General features: G+C 42.6%; 2 protein-coding genes across 10 annotated transcripts in view; one reads left to right on the plus strand and one right to left on the minus strand.

The window, feature by feature from the left end:
• LOC116841705 (glutamate receptor ionotropic, NMDA 2B) overlaps positions 1-23,996 on the plus strand; it is a 279,833-nt gene that overhangs the window by 150,389 nt on the left and 105,448 nt on the right. For 2 of the 8 annotated variants that reach the window (XM_032809992.1, XM_032809994.1), the window contains exon 1: positions 13,549-15,283. The exons of the other annotated variants lie outside the window; for them this stretch is intronic. The gene's annotated coding sequence lies outside the window, so the exon portion shown is untranslated. Of the gene's footprint in view, positions 1-13,548; positions 15,284-23,996 lie in introns of those variants that run through there. 8 annotated transcript variants of the gene reach the window in all.
• Positions 1-23,996, minus strand: part of LOC116841706 — an 88,054-nt gene that overhangs the window by 3,702 nt on the left and 60,356 nt on the right. The window lies entirely within an intron of this gene.

The following is a 23,996-nucleotide window of genomic DNA, read 5'->3' on the forward strand; positions in this document are numbered from 1 at the left end:
CTCTCTCTCTCTCTCTCTCTCTCTCTCTCTCTCTCTCTCTCTCTCTCTCTCTCTGCGAGCTGTTACTTCGAGCAGTTCGCGTTATTTTTTCAGCCAACGTCAGCTTCTCCTCCCTATTCAATAAGTGAATCGCTGGATGCTCTCGGGATGGGTCATTTAACGTTATGACCTCGTCGACCAATGAATTCAAGGAATAATCGCTGATATATTGAATGGGAATATCAATATATATGTGTGCGCCTCGAAGGAACAGAAAATAGCGAAAACAGTAATGTCACCACTCGCTGCTGTGGACATTGTTTATTTAATGTTTTATACACATACAGAGTGTCTGGTAATTCAAAACGCAGCCGTAGTGTACAAATAGATCATCAAACTAAACAAAAAGTCCTCTACCGTTTTGCAAGCAATCAAAAATTTTCAGTTATTAATTGAAGAAAATCTCAAGATTAATTAAAAAAGATTACAAAATAGGCACATCAATTTTGTAGTTATTAGTTAAAGAAAATTGACGAAGAGGATCGTGTGCAATCTCTTTTTAATTCATTCAAATGTCTCTTGATCAAATATCAATTCTCAAACAACTATTCTGCATTCGCCACAATCTTCTTTAATTTACAACTTAAATATCGATGCAATTATTTGCAAAGAGGTACAAGATTTTTTTGTTAAGTTTGTTGAGTTCTACAGCAGGCTGTGCTTGAAATTTTTAGACACCCTCTATATATAAACTGTTCTGGAATTGATAATATAGTTTATACGCATAATCGAATTATCCGCTTAACGCGGAATCAACACGCTAATAAGAAGTGATGGTCGGACGAGAGCGTCGTGTTACACAGCAGTTCAAACATATAATTTGCGAATAACAACGTGCAAGTATAAAAAAAAGTCAGTAAGTCAGGCCAAGGCGAAAGGAGCTCGGCGACGAGTTTGTTTTTCGACTCAAGCGCGCAACTTCAGATTGTAATTTATGGCAGTTTAATTAAGAGCCATGTAGTTACTCGCGCAAATTAGACTGATCGCGTCTAAAAATGCAAGTAAGACCCGTCCGCGTCGCGCGCGGACGTGAGAGAAACTTGCGCGATGAAATTCACGTTGAGAGTAAAGTAATTTACGGGAAGAACGGTCAAAGGAAATTGCAGTCTGTATATATGCCGTCTCAGAAGCACAACGGGATAGAAATTGGATATTTCAGAGCGAATATGTTTGAGAATATGTACTCTCTTCGTCTCCCTGACCGAGGTTGCGTCAGTGATGGACTACAAGTCAACTTGAGATATTGTCAAACACATGACGCGCGCTGCAAAACAAATTCGTAGACATTGACGGAACGGTCAAAGGTACACTTTGTCTCATGGATGCTGTCTCACTGATATATCGTTAGTAAAGACTGGGTAGTAAAGACTGATCGCATTCATCTCTAGCTACGCGTTCTCCACGACTATTAATCGAAAAAGCGAGAACGTATTCAAAGCAGAAGTGATATTTTGACAGATTGACATGTCGTACGTGTCAATAAAAAGAGTTAATTATGACGACATGCATATATATTTTTTTCTCCGATTAATTATTTAAATTAATTTTATATATTAATCTCTCACTTATCTATCCCTCCACCTTTTGTTTCTCTACCTTTTGATTATACGCTCCTTTGATTGATCAACAGTCATGGGAAACGCGTAGTTAGAGACGAATGCAGCCAGCCAAAAATCTACCGATTACTGTCGAGATATCGGCGATATAGCAGCCAAGTGTACGAAATTATCTCCTATCGGCTAACTTGATATAGCTATTAAGAATTGGTTTCATTTCAATAAGAAATCTTTTCAAGACTTTTAAGGAGGGGAACAAGAGAATCTTTTAACGAGGGAAATCTATCAACAAGGGGAATTTTGCCGATACAAATAATTGTGCGCTTCAAGGGGCCAATTATTCACTTATCGATCAGTCGTAATACTGTTATTACTGTGCCGAAACTGTTTTGGCACATTCACGCATTCCAAGCAAAATAACGCGTAAATAGCGCGCGCATTTTCTCGCGCAGATCGTCGCAAATGGACGTCACGCGCTTAATATGTCAAGCACACACATTTCCCGCAGCGTACTAGCCACCATGGTACAAATTGTATTGTTACTGCATAAGAAAGTTGCAGCGCCGACGTTAAAGTGCGCAAACGTCAGATCCGAGAGTTTGTTTTGAAAATCAATCTCTCTCTCTCTCTCTCTCTCTCTCTCTCTCTCTCTCTCTCTCTCTCTCTCTCAGAAGAACAAACGAAAGAGCAAATGGGAAAAGCGTTGAAGTAGGTCATGCCCAGAGCATACGCACGTTATTTCCTACTGAGATGAAAAGGATGAAGTAGAGGTAATACCTCGTTCACTGATACCGATGCGTATTATCTGTCTCTCTCTTTCCGCGGGGTCACAGCGAAGAAAGAATGTGTTTTGCGGCGCGGAATAACGCGTCTGGACGGGAAAACGAAGAAAGGATGAGAGAGAGAGCAGAGTGAGAGAGAAAAATGAAAGAGAGAGAGAGAGAGAGAGAGAGAGATGCGGTCCGTTATAACAAAGTGAATTGTTATCGTCTGTGTAAGGTTATCGCTGCGACGACGGACGGCAAAATCGAGGGTGAATCGAGGGTGGATTGAGGACGCACCTGGGTCGCGAGAATGCGACAAAGGCCATTCGATAAAGTGATTTCACCGTCGCCGTCGCGAAATCTCGTGCGCAGAGTGTACACATTGTGGTTTTCAACGACTCGATATGGCGAAGCGCTCTCATTAATATTCGATGCCGATTCCGCTACCGCGTTGGACCGCCCGCGTATATCCCATTACAACGCGACATGTGCAACCATATTTTCGTAAGTGCGCCACTGTATGCATTACGTAAATAGAGGCATTCGTAGTGATGAGGCACGTGTGTTGTCGAGCATTGCTCAGGATATTATTTACTAACAACGAATTGTGCTGTGAAATATCACGTGTCAACAGTGACAAATGCCCACTTTCGAAATATCTCCGAGGAAAACGATCTGGCAAAAAATTCTTGATACCGTCGAGCAATGCCGCAGCAATAATCGATGAAAATTTTTTTCGACTAAAATAATTGCGAATCACTAATCAAGATTAATTAAGCGTCACGCACAAAGTCATAAATAATTTTATCGATTAACGAAATTAATTTTTAATCAAACTTTGATGTGATTAATTATACAGTGATTAATAATTAATTTCATCAATTAATCAAATTATGTATGTTTTTATAATTATTTATATAATTATTTATATAATTATTTATACTAACAGTCAATGTACGGCATTAATCGATTGAAATTTTCTTTGACTGAAATAGCGAGTCAATAGTCAAAATTAATCAATTGTCACGTATAAAATCACGTGTGATTTCATCGGCCACACACATATATACACACAATGGAATTAATTATTAATAAAATTTTGATGTAATTGATTATACATGATACATTATATTGATTAATAACGTGATTATACTAATTAATTTTATCGGTCAATTAAATTACTCGTGATTGCACGTATGATGACTTATCCATCTTGATTATGTCATTTATTATTTCATTATGTCATTTATTATGTCATCTATTATTTTAATCAAATATTTGCCTATTATTTTAATCAAAGAGGATCTTATTCAATTAATGACCAACGCTGCTATCAAAAAAATTAAGAGAGAATTTTAACGAGTTTTATTTTAAATAATTAAGCACCCGATTAAAGAACCGTCTTTATATTCTGCGACTGTATGAGATTATTCCTCACGAGCGGTTCTCGCCATCACGACTTGTTCCGTTCAAGTTCTCTTCAAAATATATACGTATTGTTAATATGTAAATATTTACGTTAAACTGTCGCACACGAAAGAATCATAGTGATAGAGTCGACGTTCGCTCTCGCAATAAACGCAAGAGTAACGTTCTTTAATCGCGGGCTATTGCATCGAATTTACGACTTTGCCCAGCGAAACGCAGCGCTTTTCTGCGTTTCCGATAAGCGACCACGCGCACGATAAAAGGACGAGTTCTCAAGCCGCGGTCTTAGCGGCGCTAGACATCATTTTTACGATAATCCTCCACGTAACGTTCTGTTTACCCGAGCTGCGAAGTGCAAGGAATGACGCTATAGCGCGCGGGACACACTAAAGTTACTCCCGTTCGCGCTGACGACGAAAGCTGCAAATTACGAATAACGGCCGCGCTGGCTACGCCGTTGTTCACAATTTCGCCGCGATACGAATTCTCGCCGATTTGGTTAAGTGGGCCTGCTCTATTTGCACATTTGCTCGCACATTCGCCCGACCACTTGTCGCGGTGTAATATCGCGGTGCTCGCACGTGCGGAGGCAGGTGGCAGCGTTCGCGTGGAGTTCCGGGTCGCGCGGAAATGTAGTCAAAGTGATGCAATAAAGCGACCCCCGCACTTGCCTATTCGTCCGCGACCTAGGCCGTTCATCCTAGCGGAAAGCCGGTGAGTGCTGAACATCAGCGTGCAGTCGACGTTTATTTAGGCGAGCTTTCGCGCGTTAGAACTTGCACACCGAACAATTCCTTCGATATCTATCGAGTCTCTCTGAATTCTGATGTCATCTCCACAGTGATATTGCCTCAAACGAGCTTCTCTCTCTCCCTCTCCCCCTCTTCCTGTGCCTCTCCCCCTCTCTTCTCCTTCTCCTTCCCCCTCTCTCTCTCTCCCTCCCTCCCTCCTTCTCTCTCTCCCTCTTTTTCTCTCTCCCTCTCTTTCTCTCCGACACGACATAGATTTCTCGCCGCGACGATGGCCCGTCTGTCTTGCATTCGCGATTTCTATTCCATTATAGCTCTCCGAAACTGCGATATTTCTCTTGGATTTTAGCGGGCTTCGTCGGGCACGAAAACGTGCAACGCCCCACGTACCGCTCGATTTTACGGCGTTATCGCGAAGCTATATTTATCGTTCAAGTTCGCGGATAAGTTAAAAATCCAATACTTCGCCGGGAGTTTCGCCACGATTTAAATTGCCATTTATTTATCGGCATACATCTTGTTGTACGTGCCCGGCACTTCGATGAGCACCCCGATAATCCCGTAATGTAATGCCGCGGCAACGCGCCGGAAAGATGTTTCAGTCAATCGAGACAGATTCCGAGATGTCGAAGTTGTTTTAAGTGACGGTTAACTGACTTAACTGGGAAGCGACGCTCGAGCGAGGTAAAACATCCAGTACGCCGGCACTCTTGCGCGGGTTTGATCCAATATTAAGAAGTATTCGGATTTCAAAGAAAATAAATAATAACTGACAAATAATTGATAAGTTTCTGTACATCTTAATACGTTTACTACGCGGGAAGAAATTTTAGTTCGCGCAATTAGGGACGAAAATTCGGCGTCATGAAGTATTATTTCTTGAAACATGTATTTCTGCTGCTTCTGCAATCCGAAAATATTTGTCTAGGCATTCAGCTATATTAAAACGTGATTACAATAATTGACAATAATTGTCTGATTAAGGACTTCCCACAGGAGTTTCTTTGTTCCTATAGCCGAGTTTTTATCTGGTCTCTATTGTTATCAGGCAACAGAAAATTTAGTTACACTAACAAAATTGTTCTTCCCATGTATCAACGTCGCATGCGTTGAGAAAAGAAGTTATAATTAAAATTAAAATTATAGTTTTTTTTTCTTAACTATATTTTTTGATTATTCTAACACGAAAATGATAGTAGCAACATGCATATAAGATTATTATCACTAATATTAGAATAGTAGAATTTAATAAAAAAATGATTTGAAATGACTATAATTTACTTAAAGTAATTTATAATGAACCCTTTAACCGATCTGAACCAAATTCTGTCTTACACAGAGAAAAATATCATTCTACTAGGAAAATCGATTGCTCAGTTTACCTTCCTTCTTTGAAGTAAAGATTATCTTCAGCAAAGGATATTTTCTTGATAATATAGTCTTCAAACATTATCATGATTATCATAAACTTCAGGAAAGCTCATTGCGCTCGAGAGAAGAATTTATTCTCTTTATGACAATATCATAAAACTTTATCGAAGAAAACGTCCGCTCGACTCTATCTAGTAAGCAAGGTATTGCTTTAATTTCACATTCTTGATCGAAATGCTAAGCTTATTAAGATTCAGAATGTATCTTGAATAGATTTGATGCTCGTGATGAATTTATGATAGATTTGCGAATATAAACTTATAAGATACTTTTAATACAAGTTTACTCGAATGCAGTACGCGTTTTTCTATGTGTACTCTCTAAGACCTGCGGAAATAGGCTACTGTGAAACCTGGACGCCTCATCCTCTCCTCCCGATTTCATCTCCTTGAAACTTTGTAACAACTTAAACTATTCGAGCAACGCCCGGATAGTTTAAGCTAGTACTTCATAAAATCTGGCCATCGGATGTTTTTCCTTAATCCCTTCTGGGACTATATATGAAACTCAATATCGCGAGTCACCTGATCGATGAGTGCATGCATTCGATTTGAATATAAAGGACTCCTCCATTTGTCCCTTTATGCGCGGCCAACTGACGACGCAAGGAAAATATTGGAAAAGGACACCCGCGGCGATCCGGGATATTCCTGTAGACGTGTTCTCGCGACGCCGAGAATACCTTCTCCGTTTAAATGAATCCCCGAAGTGGAATTATTGGGCGCGTGCAATTGGACGCGCTGTTTGCAACGCGATCCCTTTAGTCGTCGTCCACGAGCGCAACGCGAGGCGGCTGGATATTGCCGGAACGACTCCGTTAATAACTATTCCGACGGGCTAACGGCTCGTTATTTCTCCGCCACAAAGCCATTTTGCATGGAACTTTGTTAATTCCGCAGTAACGCCGGATAATCTCCCGTTCATCACCGGCGAATTATGCCATCAGAATTGAATTCCGTCCGCGCACCTATGAGCGCGCGTCGCCCCGCGGGCGTACGTGTGCTCGCGGATGAATGACATGAAGTTGAAGAGACGTGCACGACGCGAAATGACGAGCGCGATTGTGTGTGTATGCTGACCGCGCGCTTCTCTCGCCACTTCATGTTTCGCGGTGCGAAACGGTCATTCACGAGTCCCGCTCGTCGATACCCGCTCGTGAATTCCATCGAGAGCAGTCTCTCTCGCAAGTTGCTACTCTGCTCTGTGTATGGCAGGATCGCGGTCTCAGTTCTTGGATTTTCTTTTCCTTTCTGCGAAATCTGACAATCCACGAGAGAGCATTTCTACTAGCTGTCAGCACAATCCGGGTATCTCTGTATCCGGATAATCAAACCCACGAGTATCTCTGTTCCTATATTCGCGGATATTACTCGGGCAGGTAAACAATAAACAGTTATGAGCATGCACACAATATTATCTATATTTAAAAAAGTGAGGAGAACACAGAGGACTGCATATATACCTAGCCATTTCCTAGCCATGTATGTGTGCTCTAATAAAAAGTTACTAAAAATTTTCGATGTAACGTATTCGTTTCTAGATAGTTCTTAGAAAAGTTGATATTCAAGTATCTGAAATTATGCGGATAATAGAAATTTGCATTAGACATTCAGTCATTCATAGAGAGAAGGAAAAGAAATATCCGAAAAAACTACAGACTTATCTATATAGACCTTTATCCTGAACTCTCTTTTATCTATAAAAGTGCCTCTAAATGTGGCTGAAAGCCAATCGTAAAGCTTATAAACTATATTTAAACACACTTTCATCGATAAACGAAAGAGTTCAGAATAAGGGTCAGAAACTGCGCTTTATGAGAAGTTTGAAGATTTGAAGGGTAGTTATATTTTCTCCATTCACTGTCTACAAGTGTTCCATTTTCATTTAACTCGACTTCTATTGGAGAAAGATAGATGAAATATACAAGAGCACTAAAAAAAATCTTGCAGTTACAAAATCACCTAGATACGAGAAATTAGCGAAAATTAATGATGACAGTATCATTATTCACTATGATATTGTATATATTTTGTATATAATCAATATAGATAACAGGGGTAGAATTTTTATCTGAACTGTTTGTGAAATTTAACAAGAAAGTCTTTCTGTGTAGCATCTAGATTAAACATAGTTACACTCCTTATACACTGAGAAAAAAATATTTGGTATTCGTAACTATAATCGCAGAAAAAAATTATTACTATGAATTATGGTCGAGGAAACTATTAAATTCTATTATAATATTAGTGATAATAATCTTATATCCATGTTATTACTACTATTAGCATGTTAGAACAAAGAATATGGTTGGGGCCAAAAATAACTATAAATCTAGTTAGATCAGTTATTTTTTTCTCTCAGGGTAAAAGTTGACTGTTGTAGACAAAAAAGTGACAAACGAATGTATAATCCTTACATGCATCTAAGTTCACGTACAGATGTTAGAATGCTGTCGCTGTACATACTACGTATCACAGACAATTTTCTAGCAGATACAAGAAACAACGATAAATCATAATCGTGTGATAATTAACTATGACAGCAGAATGCCTGCGTTAACGGAATATCCTTCTCTGATTAAGTCTTCGTAATCTCCTGTGAAAAGCCTTAGTTTATATGTGCGTACGTGTGTGTTTATATGATAAATTCTCTCTATGAGAAAGACCCGAGTAATCGAAGCTGACAGCCTTAATTCCATGGACGCGTTACTTTTTTCAAGATGCAATTCGCATTATTCGCCGAGACGCGTTGTCTCGTTGAAATGTGCTCGCGGAAGTATGCAAAAGCTCGAACGTTGAAAGGACACTCAGTCCTCTATTAAGTGCCAAGTTAAATGCGATATATTAAATGTAATTGAATTAGAGTGCAATATTAAATGTGTCAAACTGCGCATGAATAATATCTACGAGCACGGAATAACGTCGGGAATGCTGCACGGTCGTCGTTATAACGCGGACAGTTAATATGGATTGTTACGCGGACTACCATTGTTGCATCAGTTATTTCCCGGCCGTGGGAACTGGATTCTCTGGAATTTCAGAACCCGCTTGCCTGGCGTAGGCAACTGTGATTGTTAGGTATTCATTATGGTAGTTTAATTTCTAATGGTCGCTGCCGCCGTCTCGCCACTTGTCGAACTTTGTCGTCGCCACAACGCGACTTCCGTCGTTCGTTTATCCCCGCGGGCGACGAAGAGTCCAAAATGCAGGTGTACACCTTGCCACCATCAGGTGTAAACCTTGCACGTCTGTATTTCACTACGTTATTTTAACGAACGTGCTACACGTGGCTGCGTTCGAATGACTGAGTGAGTGAGTCGTGCAAAACCCATTTGAGCAATTTGCTTTCGCACGCGGAATTGCGAAATGAGACGTAATGGCGCAACCTGTCGTTACAACAGGCCGCCTAATTACTGCGAACAAAGAACGTAGTAACGATACCGCGAGCTCTCTTATTCCTATTCAGTATGAATCCAAACAAAGTTACGTATCCCGCACCGACGTTCGTTTCGCGTCGGGTAGCAACACGATCACGTACGGAACTCCACTTAATTAGAATCTCTCGCGCGTGGTATTGTGCTCCACCAATTCATTAGAATTCGCCAATTGGAATTTTCAAATAATAAAGAGAGTGGGATGCACGTTTCGGCTTTCATATTGTGCTTTCGAATCGACAAGATGTGTGGAGGTGAACGTGGGATTGTGCACCTACACTTTTTCGCTAAACGATTTCAACACATTTCTTCCGATAAAATTAGTAGAGACCTTAAAGGGTCTCTGCTAATTGCAAGTTGTTTACGAGCTTGCATGATAGTCGGTTATGACAAAATGACACAGTTGAGTCGCGTGGATTCTTCTTTAAATCTGATCTACAATAAGCTCTTTATGTTCTGTTTTTTATCTTCTGTCTTTTTCTGGTTTAAAGCTTAAGGTTTGAGACAGAAAGAGATAAAGAGAAAGAGGCAGAAAGCAAATAACACATTATAGATCAAGTTTTATTTGATTTCGGAATCAGACAGAAGAATCCATACGGCTCAAACCCGGAAACCAAATCCAATATTCATGGACACCGCGAAAGTCTCAAATATCAAGGTGAAACAGTATAAGTATTTGTCCTGTATTATATTCTTATCTAATAGATAAGAATATAATAAGAATATAATTACGTTTCTCCCGAATTTTTCATTGCAATTGTGATGTCAAGTATCTATATACATACAGAATTTTATAGTAAAAATTAAAATTAAAAGATAGTAAAAATTAAAACCTCAGAGAGTAAAAATTAAACATTAGAGAAACAATGTTCAAGTTATATATCGCGAGTGTTGATCAATAATCGCCTAATTGACTACTCGTATTCTTCTTCGCGATATTATTTAATTGACGCGCACAGTTGTAACAGAACTTAGTGCGTCAGTTTCCTGAATATTAAACCCAGTTCGAGGATATTGAAATTCTTGAATTTCAAGATCCATATTTCGAATCCAGATTAGCATCTTCCGTGATTGACACGTGGAGATAGACTTTATTTAATTGGACCCTTATGAAGCATTAGCATCCGATTTATTGGAAAGCTCACTACGCAGAAGTTTGCGTGTTCCGGGAAACTTCAAATTTGAAGATACGACGCGCTGAAATCTCGAGTCAACGAGACCGGAGTAAAATTTTATCCTCAAATTTAAATAAAATTTCTCCCGAGTCTTCGTCACAAATCGCATTAGATCACTGATACTCTTTGTAGGATGAAAGTAACCCCGCTTCCGCGCGAGAGTTCGATTCCGCTTCTCCACTTCCTTCACTGACTTCAACTTACAACTGATATTTGAAATCGTCAAAAGTACCGCGATATCGACTTCAAATTTCAGCTTCACATTTGAACCGCGGCGTTTCCGGATCGACATCAATTCTCCATCGAGCTTCGACTCGATCTCGACTATTTACATTCATCACATTGGCGAAATGTTCCCAGCCTCATTGAGCAACTTACTATCGACCATGTCGAACAAATTTCTTTTCACAGAGAGTCTTTTGACCCTTCCGTCTCCCTCTTCTCGCTGGTGCTTATTACATTAACATAAGAATGGGCGCGCACTTACGGCACAGCAGCGCCAGTGAAATCGAGCCGGAGTTAGTAGTGCCTATTTGGACGAGTCGCATTTGCATTCTCTAAGGGGAGGAAAAGTCCTCAAAAGGGGATTGCTGGAGTAGACGCCGCCGACCGTGTCAGTGTCCTGTCCAACTTTGTTTTCGTGATTCGCCTTCGCGACGAGAATCCCGTATCGATTGGCGGCGTCTTCTATTTACCAGGCGTGAGACTACGTGCTCCTTGCATGTGCGAGGGGAATTACGCGAACCATATAGGTACAACTATCTGTATTAATCAGGTATATATCGGTAGTGTATTCCGTTATCGGCGTTTGATTCATCTCACCATTGAGTATAGACCATAAACTCGAAGAGGTAAATATACTCTCCAAAGCATAATCGACTGTGTGCTTCAATACTACAATTTTTTACTGAGATGCTATACTTATAAATGATGACTCAGTCACCGCATTTAGTCAGCAAAATCTCACTGAAAGAATCAATTGATAGTAACGACAGCCAGTATTATTAATGCAGTTTGCAAACGTAGAAAATGCTGTCACGTGCAAATTGCGGAAGCTGTCAATTCCGTTACCCCGTAAACAGGAAATTGGATTTCTACAACAATTTGATTGGATTGGTACAACAAATTTATCCATTACAGATTTTGCGCAGTGAAATTTTACTTTGACTGGTCAAAATCAGTGAGATGTAAGATGGAGCAGTAAGGAGGGAGTGTTTCCACAGAAAGCCAACAAATATTTCCTGATTATCAGTGAAATACATTTCTTCCTAATTCAGTCGGAAATATTTTTACTGATTCACTTTGAGAGAGTAAATTCGAGAGCACAGAAACACTCGTAATACGACATTGCCATGATAATAAACAAATCAGACAGAAATAGTAAAGAATAACAAAAGAGTAAAAACAATGCGTATATACGGATACACATACACCCACATACTGCGGGGAAGAACTTGTTGAACGTGACGACACCTTGGCAGTTGCAGCGCGGCGATTTCTATTTTAAGCAAGCCGAGAGACGCTTTTTTCGCTCGGCCGTTAATTCGTGCCATTTGTTTCATGCACGCGTTATGATGCAGCCCGACGTAATTCTGGAGTTCCGTTTTCCCCACGTAGAGAAACGTAGCCGTTTCCCTATCCTTAATAGCGCTACCACGTCGCTTATTGCGTCAACAACAAGCTGGTTCTGCCTGGCGACCGGCTAGGACGCAGCACTTCCAAGAGGAATATGGAATTACGTGCAGTTAGACGAGAATTTCACTATGTCCCTCGCGTAATTTTTCAGAAGTCAGTTTCCTCCTTGTAACATGCAATCTAAGTATGTAACTGCAAAAGAGCAATACTTGCTCTTTGCCGCTGTCATACGATTTTTCCTTATTTTTCTCTCTTCCTTCTTGTGTTTCCGTTTCCATTAGCTAATTTCGGTTTTAGATAAATAAATCGCGTTTTATTTTCGTCGGCGTCATGCGCACCAATATAACAACAACGAGACAGTAACGAGTCTTTGAAGCGTATTACACGTTTGTGTGTTAGTTTAACCCGATTTCCCGACAAAACGCCGCGATGGCGTATAATTGTTTTCCGCAAAATAAAACTATCTCGATGCGTAGATTTTATCCGGGAAATTGCCGCGTACAATAATTTCCCAAATCTCGTTTTGGCAAAAGTTATACGGAAAGTAATATCCTACTGTCGATATTCATATTTCCGCAACTATGTGTGTATATATCGGATAAACTCGCATGAATTCAGCCCGGCGAGAGGCGTTTTAGGTGTTCGCCGCGCGAACTCTCAGACATTCTCTCCGTGCAAAAGCACTCAGGGCACTTTTTGCGGGAGAGGATAAGGCGGGAGAGGGCTGTTAAACATCAATTATTATTATCTCGGACAGAGTTGTGGCTAAACGAACATCATAAACGATCCCACGGTCTTCGTGGCCACATTAAGCCGCGGGGTCGAATAATATCACCCTCGCAGCAGCACGTCATTCTCCTCCCACGATAAATACCACTCTCTCTCTCTCTCTCTGCCTCTCTATCTCTCTCTCCCTGCCTCCGCAACCGCCGCCGCGGTTTCTCTTTCTCTCTCTCCCTCCACCGTGACTACCCTCCTCGCATTACATCAACAGTCTCGACGGTGGGTCCGCACTTTCATTATGGGGTAGCGAGATGCCAGGGGGTGTAACCGGGGAAGAAACCCGGCCTTTCATCCTTCGTATGGACCGTTACCCCCTGATATCCTTCGTTCGTGCGAAAGTCCTAGCAACCCTTAAAGTACCGCGGGCCGCCGTCGCCACGGCCACCACCGCCACCGCCGCCACCGCCACCACCGCCGCCGTCGCCGCCGCTGCCACCGTCACCGCCGCCGCGTTCTGCCGCGGTATCCATAGCGACCAAGCACATGCGCGATGGGGTGACTCGGGCCATCCGCCGTGGAGCACACCACGGGGGTGGTTTTTCGTGTTGGCACACCCGGGCGGTTGGCTGGGCGGTGTCTGCGGCCTTCACTTTCCTCCCGAAAATCGAAGGCTACGGGGGTGGTAGTCTTGTCCTTTTTTCCTTCGTCTCTTCATCACCTTCTTCATTCTTTACTCTTCTTCTTCTTCTCTCTCTTTCTTTTCCCCTTCTCTCTGTCTTTCTCCGTCTCCCTGTTCGTATCCCTCTTTTTCTCCCTCCGGTATTATTGTTCCTCATCTTAGTCTTAGTCTCCACGTCTTTCGCTTTCCTCCGTCTTCACGTCGTGTTATCAGCGCGTCTTTTCTCGCGTCTTCTCTCGTGAGCGTCACGGCGGGTACACGTGCCACTTGCGGGACATGTGAGAGCGTTGTATACAGGTGCATCTGCCGCGAACGTGCACGTGTTGAAACAACGAGAAACAATGGAAGTGTCGTCACGGCTCGCTGACTGTCCGAGGAAGGCTCGCTCGTCCTGTGCGCGGTAGCCAGCGACGCGGGCTGAGGGGCTCGCTCCTGTCGTCTATAACACTCGCAGCAGACCTTCGATGAGCTTCGGAGAAGCACCCTCGAAGGACCTCGACAAGGAACGATCTCGCCGAGGCCGCGGCTGAAGAGCCAAACGCGCCAACACGGCTTCGCCGCGGCGCGAAATCGCACACCGCGTGCTGTGTGCGCGACGCGGATCGGCTAAGCGTTTCCGCTGCGCCAGTGAAACTTCCTGGTCACGTGAGAGCGGCGAGAGGGCGGCGAGGGCGCGAACGGCGAGGAGGGGTGTGTGCCAGCCGAGCGGTGTAGTCAGCGATACGGCTAGGGGCGATACGCGTTCCGCGTGGGAAGCCGCCGATGAGTTTCCCGATCTCCCCCGGCTGCTGAGAGGGCAACTCGTGCGCGCGGCACGCATCGATCGATCATCCGGACACCTATCCTCGAAGATCACCGCCCGTCAGTCTCCCTCTCGGCTGTCTCCCGACGAGGCTGCGACGGCCGCGAGAGTTCTCGACGGAGCGAGGGCTGTGCATCCCGTCGCGTCGCGCTACACCGATCAACGACGAGTCCCATTGTCGTCCTCGTCCTCGTTGTCGTCGTCGTCGTCGTCGTCGTCGGCGCGGCTGGTCCACCCTCTGACAAGCTCGGCTCCTTATCATGAGCTCCAGACGAAGACGTCGAGTGCCGGGCGCGCTGGCAAAACAGCTGACGCGCGACGATACACACGCGCGGTTTGCGACGTGATCGGACGGCTAGCGCGGTGATTCAGATGTTGATACGCGCTTTGCGACCCACACACACACCAGTGACCAGCGCAAGTGCGGCGGATCGAATCGAAAGGACCGTGCGTGGTCCTCCAGCCCCGCAGGATTGCGCGCCGATGCATGGATGCGTCCGGCTTCGATCTAGAATGACCTGATTCCATCTTCGGAGCGAGGATCGATCCTGGAGAGTGTCCTTCTCTGCCTCTGTCACCGTCTCCGTCTCTCTGCCTCTCCCCGTCGCTCTGTGTGTGTATGTGTGTCTCTTTCTCTCTCTTTCTCCGTGTCTCTCTCCGTTTCCCCGAGTGCCCGTGTCTCCGTTTTCCTCCTGGCGGGCTCTCGTTGTCCGGAGGAACGTGTCGCGGCGTGAACCAGGACGCAGCCAGTAACGGATCTTCATGGTCGGCGCGGATAGTCTCGTCGCAGCCCCTGACACCACTGCCAAGATCGATCATTGTCAAGTAGATTGTGCGATCGCGCAAGGTACCGCGCGGACACCGCAAAGGTATACACCCTCTTTCCCTCGTCTCGTCGATCCGGACGAGGATCGAAGGGACCGCCACTTTGGCGCGCCGCAACAATTGTGTACAGCTCAAAATCGCAAGTGCAAGTCTCGAGTATTGCTCGCCGGAAAGCTTCCTTGTCTCGTCTCTCGGGAAGCTTTCTGTTGTTCTTATTATTCCAATACACAGGTCGTCGAGGAGCGGCGCAATTGAAGAGTGGAAATGCCAAAAGGTGTCGAGCGCCACGATGCACTGCGCGTCATTATCTATTTCGTATTCTCACTCTTCAATTCGATAGCCGAGAGAAACCGCCGTAAATATCTAGCCCAGATATTTTATTAAAACAATCGAGGCACGCGTACGTGTGTGTGTGTATGTTACGAACCGCGCCAGGATGTTACCTTTTCCTCTCCCTCGCCTACTAAGTATATAAAGTTGTTCTTTATGAAAAATTAAATCAGGGAGTTCTGAATCATTTCTTTCTACTATGCTTAAGGAAATAATTATTTTTAATTTAAATTCCAGCTAATCAGCGTCGTCCTTTAGACGGCCACATGCTGTGAATCGTTTAGGCTGTTTAGGCGGTGAAGCACTCACTATCGGATGCACGACTCACAGATATACGCCCGTTTAAAGAACACCGTTGAAGGATACTTCTAATATTTTCGGTTACTTCTAATATTTTCTAACAAGAGAGTTACAAGAGAATTAAGCAAGCAAGATTTTTAAACAAAGATGGCTTTGAAAATCCTGCCTGCTTGATTCTGAAATCTATTACGGTCCGTCTACAATGGCAGTGAAGTATGGCTATAAGAAGTAAGAGTAAGAAATTAACCAATCATAGTTGATTATTCTTCCCACATTTGACTATAATTGATCAATTTCTTACTTTTACTTCTTAGAGCCCGTACTTTACTTCCATAGAGCTTTAAAGAATGGCAGAAATGATCGATTTTGCTAACTTACTCCGATGGCCAAATAACTCCAGTCTTCTCTATTGGAAAATAACTGCTTCATTGAGCATAGTAGAAAAAGATGGTTCAGGACTTTCTGATTTAATTTTCCATAAGGAATATGTACTTAGTAGGCGGAAGGAAAGATAACACTTAATACACATATAGACACATGTATGAATTTCCATGATTCCGTGCACGACCCGCGGGAGAAGTCGCGCTCTCGCTCTATTGCTCATCCGCCTTTTCATGTCGTTTCTCTTCCTGCCGCACTCGCAACGCTCAGCCCGTCCCGCTCAAGTTAATTCCGCACCAGCCAAGTCGATACAACACACCCGGTAAACGCTTCGAAATGCAACGCGCCCTGGACATCGTGGCCTCTCCCGCCCGATGAATATTCCGGTCGATCCGTTAACTGCAAGTACTCGCGACGCCCAGTGTACATACGTGTGTGTGTATGTGTGTTTGTGTGCGCTCGCGCGCGAATGTGTGTCCTTGCACGTGTGCACGTACGCAGGACGACGATGAGCGTTTGCATAATGTCCTTCTCTGTCGAGAGTGGACCTCTACAAGCGTGTCTAACTCTTCCGCAAACCTCGAGTACGTCCTTCCGCCACGCGCCGCTTAACGAGGCGCTAATTAGAGGCGGCATCGATTAAGTTCCCGGTAAACACGCAGCTTCTAATGGAATTGCGCGTTCTTTATTCCGCTCGTCTCCTCTTCACCATCCTCCGTTCCTTCCGTCTTCGAGCCGGGCCTTCTAGGCGACATTTCGTTTTGTTTACCGACTAAGCTCGGAGTGGATGTTATCGTCGTCGTTGTTGTCGGGCGACGTCATATCCACCCTCCGTTGTCACATTGGAAATTTCCAGAGAGTCCTGCGCCACACACACATATACACACACATACTCGCGAACATCCGTGCTGGTGACACACAGATCGGCCGTAGACGCGATTTATCCGCGTTCCGGCGTATCGCGGAGCGGCACAACAGCCATCCCACAACCCCTGCAGCGTTTCTTTGGTTATTGCATCCATTATTGCCGCGCGAAATATCGATTTGCCGACTCCACCGGTTCGCACGATTGTCCGACATATATACAGCGGAATGGAACGCACATGAGCACGCGCCTATGACCCTCTTTTATTATTAATTCGCGCCAAGCACCTATCGCTTTTTAACGAAATACGTGCGCGTTACATCTAACGGAGTCGGCCGGGAGAATAGATCGCGAGCACGGAGCACCTACCGTGGGAGGAGCGCTCGAATAATGGAAAGCGCCTTCTTACTTGCAGGGAAAGAAAAAGGAACAGATTAAAAATCCATTAATTTTACAACAGGAACATCGTAAGATCCATGGATACGGCGGGAGGATCAAGTCCCATAATTAACGCGCGTTTCGCCGTCCCGCGAAATGAGCGAGGGACGGACACGAAGGTGTCTTTAGGAATAACGTGGACAAAGTAATTACGCAGAACGTTATATTCCTTTTTTCTATTAGGAAAATGCACCCACGGCGGTGTAACCGCGAACATGATTAATCGATATCGATGAGGTTAAAGCCGAACGATTCTTTCGCGCGCGCGCGCGGCTTGCCCGTCTAATGATCCATCCATCCGATAATATGTGCAACTTTCACTTCGTTAACAAGCTCGCTCGCTGCCCGGCAATCGTGCGGAGCCTGGATTAAACCAACCGGAACATGAAGGGTGATTCTTTAGCCCGCGTGCGGCCTTAAGGGGAGTCGAAATCTTTAGTGACAGAACAGATTTTTCTCTGCAAAGTTTACGTTGTATTGGCTGCACAGAATTATAAATTCTTTTACACAATAAAAATATGCGCAGAAATGAATTGAAGCATCGTCGAGTGTATGACAAAAACGATAAAAAATTTTGGAGTTGACATTTCGAGTATCAACCTGTCAGGCGCTATCAGTTAAAGTCAATATTCTCTTGAAAATAAAGATTTATAAATTATATATGCTGAACATGAGATTTGTTCCGCTCAGAAAAATTTTGAAAAACATTACTGTAGCTTTGCATCTTCTGAATTCAGAAGCTTAAGAATATGGAAAAGATTTCTACACATACGTGGTTAGATTATTTACTGAATATAGTAAAACAAAGCAACATACTTTAATTTGTGTTTCACTCATAGATTCCAAACACGAATAACCAAGTTTTCAGCAAAATTTTATATAAATTTGTTGCTCGACGCGCTCGATCATTGTAGAGAAAATAGAAATGCGACGTTCACAGTTTTCGATATTTACACAACTGCGTACCATTGTCGACTGAAGAGCTACAGGGTCGCTTTGATAGAGACACTTACAAAGGTTCCCCCTAAATGGCGAATATTCGTTTTCTACAATAACAAACCCAGGTACGGAAATATTGGCGGACAGATCGGGTACTTTTTCCGAAGACTTCGTATATAATAACTCCGTTTCCTTCGCTGTTCGTCTTGCTCGCTGCGCGTCGGAAATAAGGGAGGAGAATCATTTTCGCTTTCGTCGCGCGCGCCGTGTCTAATAAATTTCACAAATGAAGGGACGATTGCGGGACCGGCGACAGGCTGGCTGAGAATGTGGTGAATTTTCCCGCAATTTGTCGAACGTCTGCTTCGTATGTATTATTAGCCTCATTGTGCAACGGCCTGCGTCGGTCTTATTATTGGTCCGATTATAAAACGACCGTACAATTTCGTCGACAAAGAAATTACAGGATTCGCATCTCCAAACGGCTGTATCGTCTGACGAACGCTCGAAGTTTCGAAAGCTTTCTTATTATCCGCGAGATCTGAAGCTTTAACAAGCACATTTTGAGCACAAGCTACTTATTTTTGAATTTAGGGCGAGCCAAGGAGGACTATATGACAATACTTAACACGGCTCCTTAATTGCTTTATTTCGAGGAAGTGACATCAAAGCGATACATCTCTTTCGGAAGAAACGCTTCGTTAATTTTTCATTCTAAGATGCTTAAGCAAGAGTCCGTTACGTTTACTTTTCCACTGCTCCATCTCTCTCTCTCTCTCTCTCTCTCTCTCTCTCTCTCTCTCTCTCTCTCTCTTTCTCTTTTTGTGCTTTTTGTCAAATATTCTTGTCCTCCTTGACAATTTTCAGACTAACTTTAAACTACCTCGCCATATTATGTAGATTTAATTTCCCCGAAATGTTATTTCCTTCCACTCGAATCCCGACATTACCGCAAGCTGCCTGTTGTTACGAATGCATGTCGCCCAGATCGACAACGGGCAAACCAACTCCCAAAATTACGTGTAATTGCAAGCATAAAATAGTGAGTATCACATATCACATGCGGGCGGAAATTGAATGAGGCTACGGTCGAACTTTTCGATTTCCACTCCACGACACTGTTGTTGCCGCGACTACCGCGTTGAACACAATTAACGCTGAATCGTTAATGAATAATAACACGGCGTCTCGGGTCTCCAAAGCTCACGTCGGAAACATTTAATCGAACTTTAACGAATGACCTCGATTCGGGTGCGGGCACGGCATTACAGGTTCCGTGCGTCGTATAAAGCACCATACTTAGAGAGGATCCCCCATTAAAATGCGATATAATTTCCTCGCCTCCGCAAACCCTCCTATTTTTTTCACGTTTCTCCAACTTTTCTCGGCCTCCTTCCCTCCAGCCACCTCACGGTTTCTTTTATTTGTATCGCCTTCGACAAATATATATATATATTTTTTCTTTCCTCAACAGCGTGCGCAATCACCCTTTGTTTGTCAGGGGAGAAAGTGGTAGTCGCGTGGCTAATGTCAGAAAGGCAATTTCAGGTTGTGTCATCCCATTTCCCACCGCGTGATATATGACGGTTGGAGATAGACCTTCCCTACCTCGCGTTACATGACTAAAAATTTATCCCATGATCCTGATCAGGTCGACCCCAATCAGTCATGTAGCTCACGTAAGATGATGTTATCAGGTTCTGATAGGTTATATAACGTAGCAACCAAGATCTTATTGATAACAAGGATTTCATTAATAATTCATCAATAGGGATAATTAAACTTACAGAGAGAATTTTATAATAAAATTACTAAAAACTTATAAAACTACTATTATAGTAAAAATAATTTTATAGTAAAAATTACTATATTCATTTTTCATTATTAACATTCTCTCCAACTTTGTTGAAAATAAAAATATATTAATAGAATCATATGTTTCGACGATCTCTATCCTGATTTGAGAAAAAAGGGAGATTCAATTTCGCTAATTTTTCCGAAAGTTATGAGCAAACGAAGATGTGCTAGATAAAACTTACCATGTTTAGGGTTCACGTAACTTCTTAATGTTTAGTTTTAAGATTAGTAATTTTAGGATCATGTTAATAATTAGGATCTGATACCCCACCATCTTATATAAATGATTAATTGGGAACAATCTGATAAGAAGAACCTAAGATAAAGGATCCCGCACAAAACATACAGGTTTAATTACGAATTAAAAATTGGATTTTGTAGTTTTTGATCTCCTGATCACAAATTTTATATAAGTAAAACCTTATCCTTTCTAGTCCTTTCTAGTCGAAGTCGCGCCAGTGTCGTTTCTTTGTGCGTGCCACGAAGCCTCTATCTTTTTCAATTCTCCAACCGCGGGGTAATTATTGACCATCGCTGACGTTTCAGACACGCGCGGGAACCACCTGTGGATGGCTAAACACGTCCGATTGTAGCACGACGGAGGCCGTGGTTACCTGTCCGTTATCAATTTGAGTTTAGAACAGTCCTGGACTGGCACAGACAAAACACCGCGATCTACCTTGCGCTCGCTCACGCGCGTCTCCCTCCTTTTCTAAGTCGACAGGAAATGCCGAAAATTCTGCAGTGTGCCTCGCCTCGAAATAACGTAAGGCCGGCAAGATACACCGACGTAAAAATGATTTATAACGCAACAGGTTAAATGCAACGCTCTCGCGATTTTTAACGGCCGCCCGTGCAGCTGAAATATGGCAGAGATCGTTGTTATTCGAAAATATCGCCGCAGCCGCGATAGCCGGCATTGTCGAAAGTTTTTCCATATGATTTTTCACCGCTCGTAACTATATGAAAGTTGCCGGAACGTTTTTCACGCTCGAGCGCAATGCGGGCAATGCGATAGCACGATTCAACATGGGCGCGAGGTGTGAAGTATTTCAACACTTACAAAGTAGACATCGACAATGCGAGATACTTTTTTTGGCTTTACTGTGAATCGCTCAGTTGGTTTTTCGTGATTATTGCTTGCGTGCTCATTATGCTATTGTTATATTCTCGCTTACTGATATATTTCCTGTTTCGTTTATTGTTTAAATATCATACTTATCTCTCTCTCTCTCTCTCTCTCTCTCTCTCTCTCTCTCTCTCTCTCTCTCTCTGCATGTGTTGCTCTTTATCTTGTTCCCACGGGTTCTCTTTCTTTTGATCCATTTGCTACATCGCTTCTGCGGTTTCTTTGTTCGCAAAGTAAGCATTCACGCTACGTACTTTCATGTACATCAGTGATAATTGCTGAAAGAATGGCAGGAAGTGCTTTTGTAATTGCAATGGTTAAGCACTATCGGGACCTGCGTAATTATGAACCATTTTAATTTAAATTTAAATACGGATTGAAACGATGTGTGTCGGAAAGATATCAAAATTGTTGGTTTTATATCGTTGACTACAGTGTACATCTCATATAAACATCATTATATCGATACTGTTAATTCCTGAGCTGGTTCCATTGAGAAGGACTTGGAACCAAGGATGCCACTTTTAGCTTACAGCAAGCAGCAGCGTGTGGATACGCACACAAGCTTCGGCGGCCGAAGAGTCGAGCGTACACGTACACTGTCGCTCGCTTGTGTGCGTATCCCCTCCACACGCTGCTATAAGTAAGCTAAAAGTGGTATCCTTGGTTCCAAGTCCTCCTCAATGGAACAAACTCAGGAATTAACAGTGTCGACATAATGATGTTTACATGAGATGTACACCGTAGTCAACGATATAAAACCAACAATTTTGATATCTTTCCGACACACATCGTTTCAATCCGTATTTAAATTTAAATTAAGATGGTTCATAATTACACAGATCCCGATAGTGCTTAACCATCGCAATCACAAAAGCACTTCCTGCCGTTCCTTCGGCAACTATCACTCACTGATAAGTAAGTTAAAAGTGGCATCCTTGCTTGGAACAGGGCCGACACGTTCTGAGAAAGTACGCTAGTTTCTATTATATTACGTGATCTGTATATTGACTCTTATTGACCCCTAATTTGTATTTGTATATCACAGAAGAGTCTTTCTCCTAGTCTTTCCTTACATTACAAAAGAATATTTCGCGCGAGTTAACAGAATCAATGATCTCATTAGTCGCATTTTAGACCGTGCTTGTTAATCATCGCTACGATCCACCATCGCCGGATCGAAATTGCGCGCGATAGCAGCATTACGGGGAAAGATTCGCGCGCTCAGATTATCGTTTCGCTCGAGTGTGTCATTCAAAGAGAGACCGATGACATGCGCGCACGGTGCATGCGGATGACAATATATCTTCTACCCTAGTCGTGTTTTATTGTATAATTGTGCGTTTAAGCGCGGTAGCTGCGATTTGCGGATAGCGTGCGCGTTGAATTTCGCGCATGAAGCACACGGATAAGCAGATAGTCGAGCCACAACAATTCCAGCGATAATTCTGCCTCAATTTCAGCCTCGTAATTTCAAGGCACGTTGCAATTATTAATAGCGTCAGGAATGTGCGGCGTAATGCGCCCGGCAAAAATCTCATCGCGTAAATCATCTTATCCAGCATTTTCCATTTCAAAAATTAAAATCCATCTCGCGCGCAAACGCATGCACGTACATGTATAACTAAATTATATGAAAAGAAGAAAAAACAATGTCAGAGAAGATGAGAAATTGACAAAACTTGTAATGGTGTATTAACCATATGCTAAAGATGATGAAAAAATTTTGAGAAAATTGGAGATTAATCCACATTGCATCTAAAAATAATCAGAAAGAAATTGACATTGATTCAGAGTCCGGGTCAAAAGTCATTCCACTCTGAAGTGTAAGCTCAGCAAACATGATATTGTTAAGTAACGTTTTAATGAGACATTAATGACAATAATACATTAATAATACGTCATTTAACGTCATCCAGTTTCTCTTGGAAGCATTTTGAACCGTGCTGTTATGGAAATATTTGATGTTATCTTTAGTAAAATGAAAAATAATTTAAAAATAATGACAGAAATCTCAATTTTGTACAAATTTTACTTTAAGTACTCAAAACTAACGAATGGAAAGTTTTAACGAACCCAGAGATAAAAATGTTTTAAACTCAGAAACAATATAAAATAAATAAACTATGAAAATGTGACGTTATAAAGTAAAAATATTGTTTAACTATATCGTGTGTGTATATATAGCATAGATTTTCATGCGGAAAATGGAAATATTAGCATATTTCTAATTTTCAGTCACTTTTTGCAGATATTACACTAAGAGAAAAAAATACATGTGTAAAAAATAACATAACATTTATTCGGTGGGTACTAACAACATATTTATTTAAATATCATTCTTTTTTGTAAACATAATTCTTTTTTTAAAGTAAAATAAACAACTGCTTTCACGAGAAAAACTTTACCGTTGCTTTGCAGTTAAGTTGATGAGAACTGCCTATACCGGTGAATTACAAGATCCTTGTACGGAAACGAATTTGCAAACGGAATATACAATAGAACCGTGCCATGAAAT

Source organism: Odontomachus brunneus, unplaced genomic scaffold (assembly GCF_010583005.1).
Source record: "Odontomachus brunneus isolate Ranch 3 - 2012 unplaced genomic scaffold, Obru_v1 Obru_scaffold_017, whole genome shotgun sequence".
Classification (NCBI taxonomy): domain Eukaryota; kingdom Metazoa; phylum Arthropoda; class Insecta; order Hymenoptera; family Formicidae; genus Odontomachus; species Odontomachus brunneus.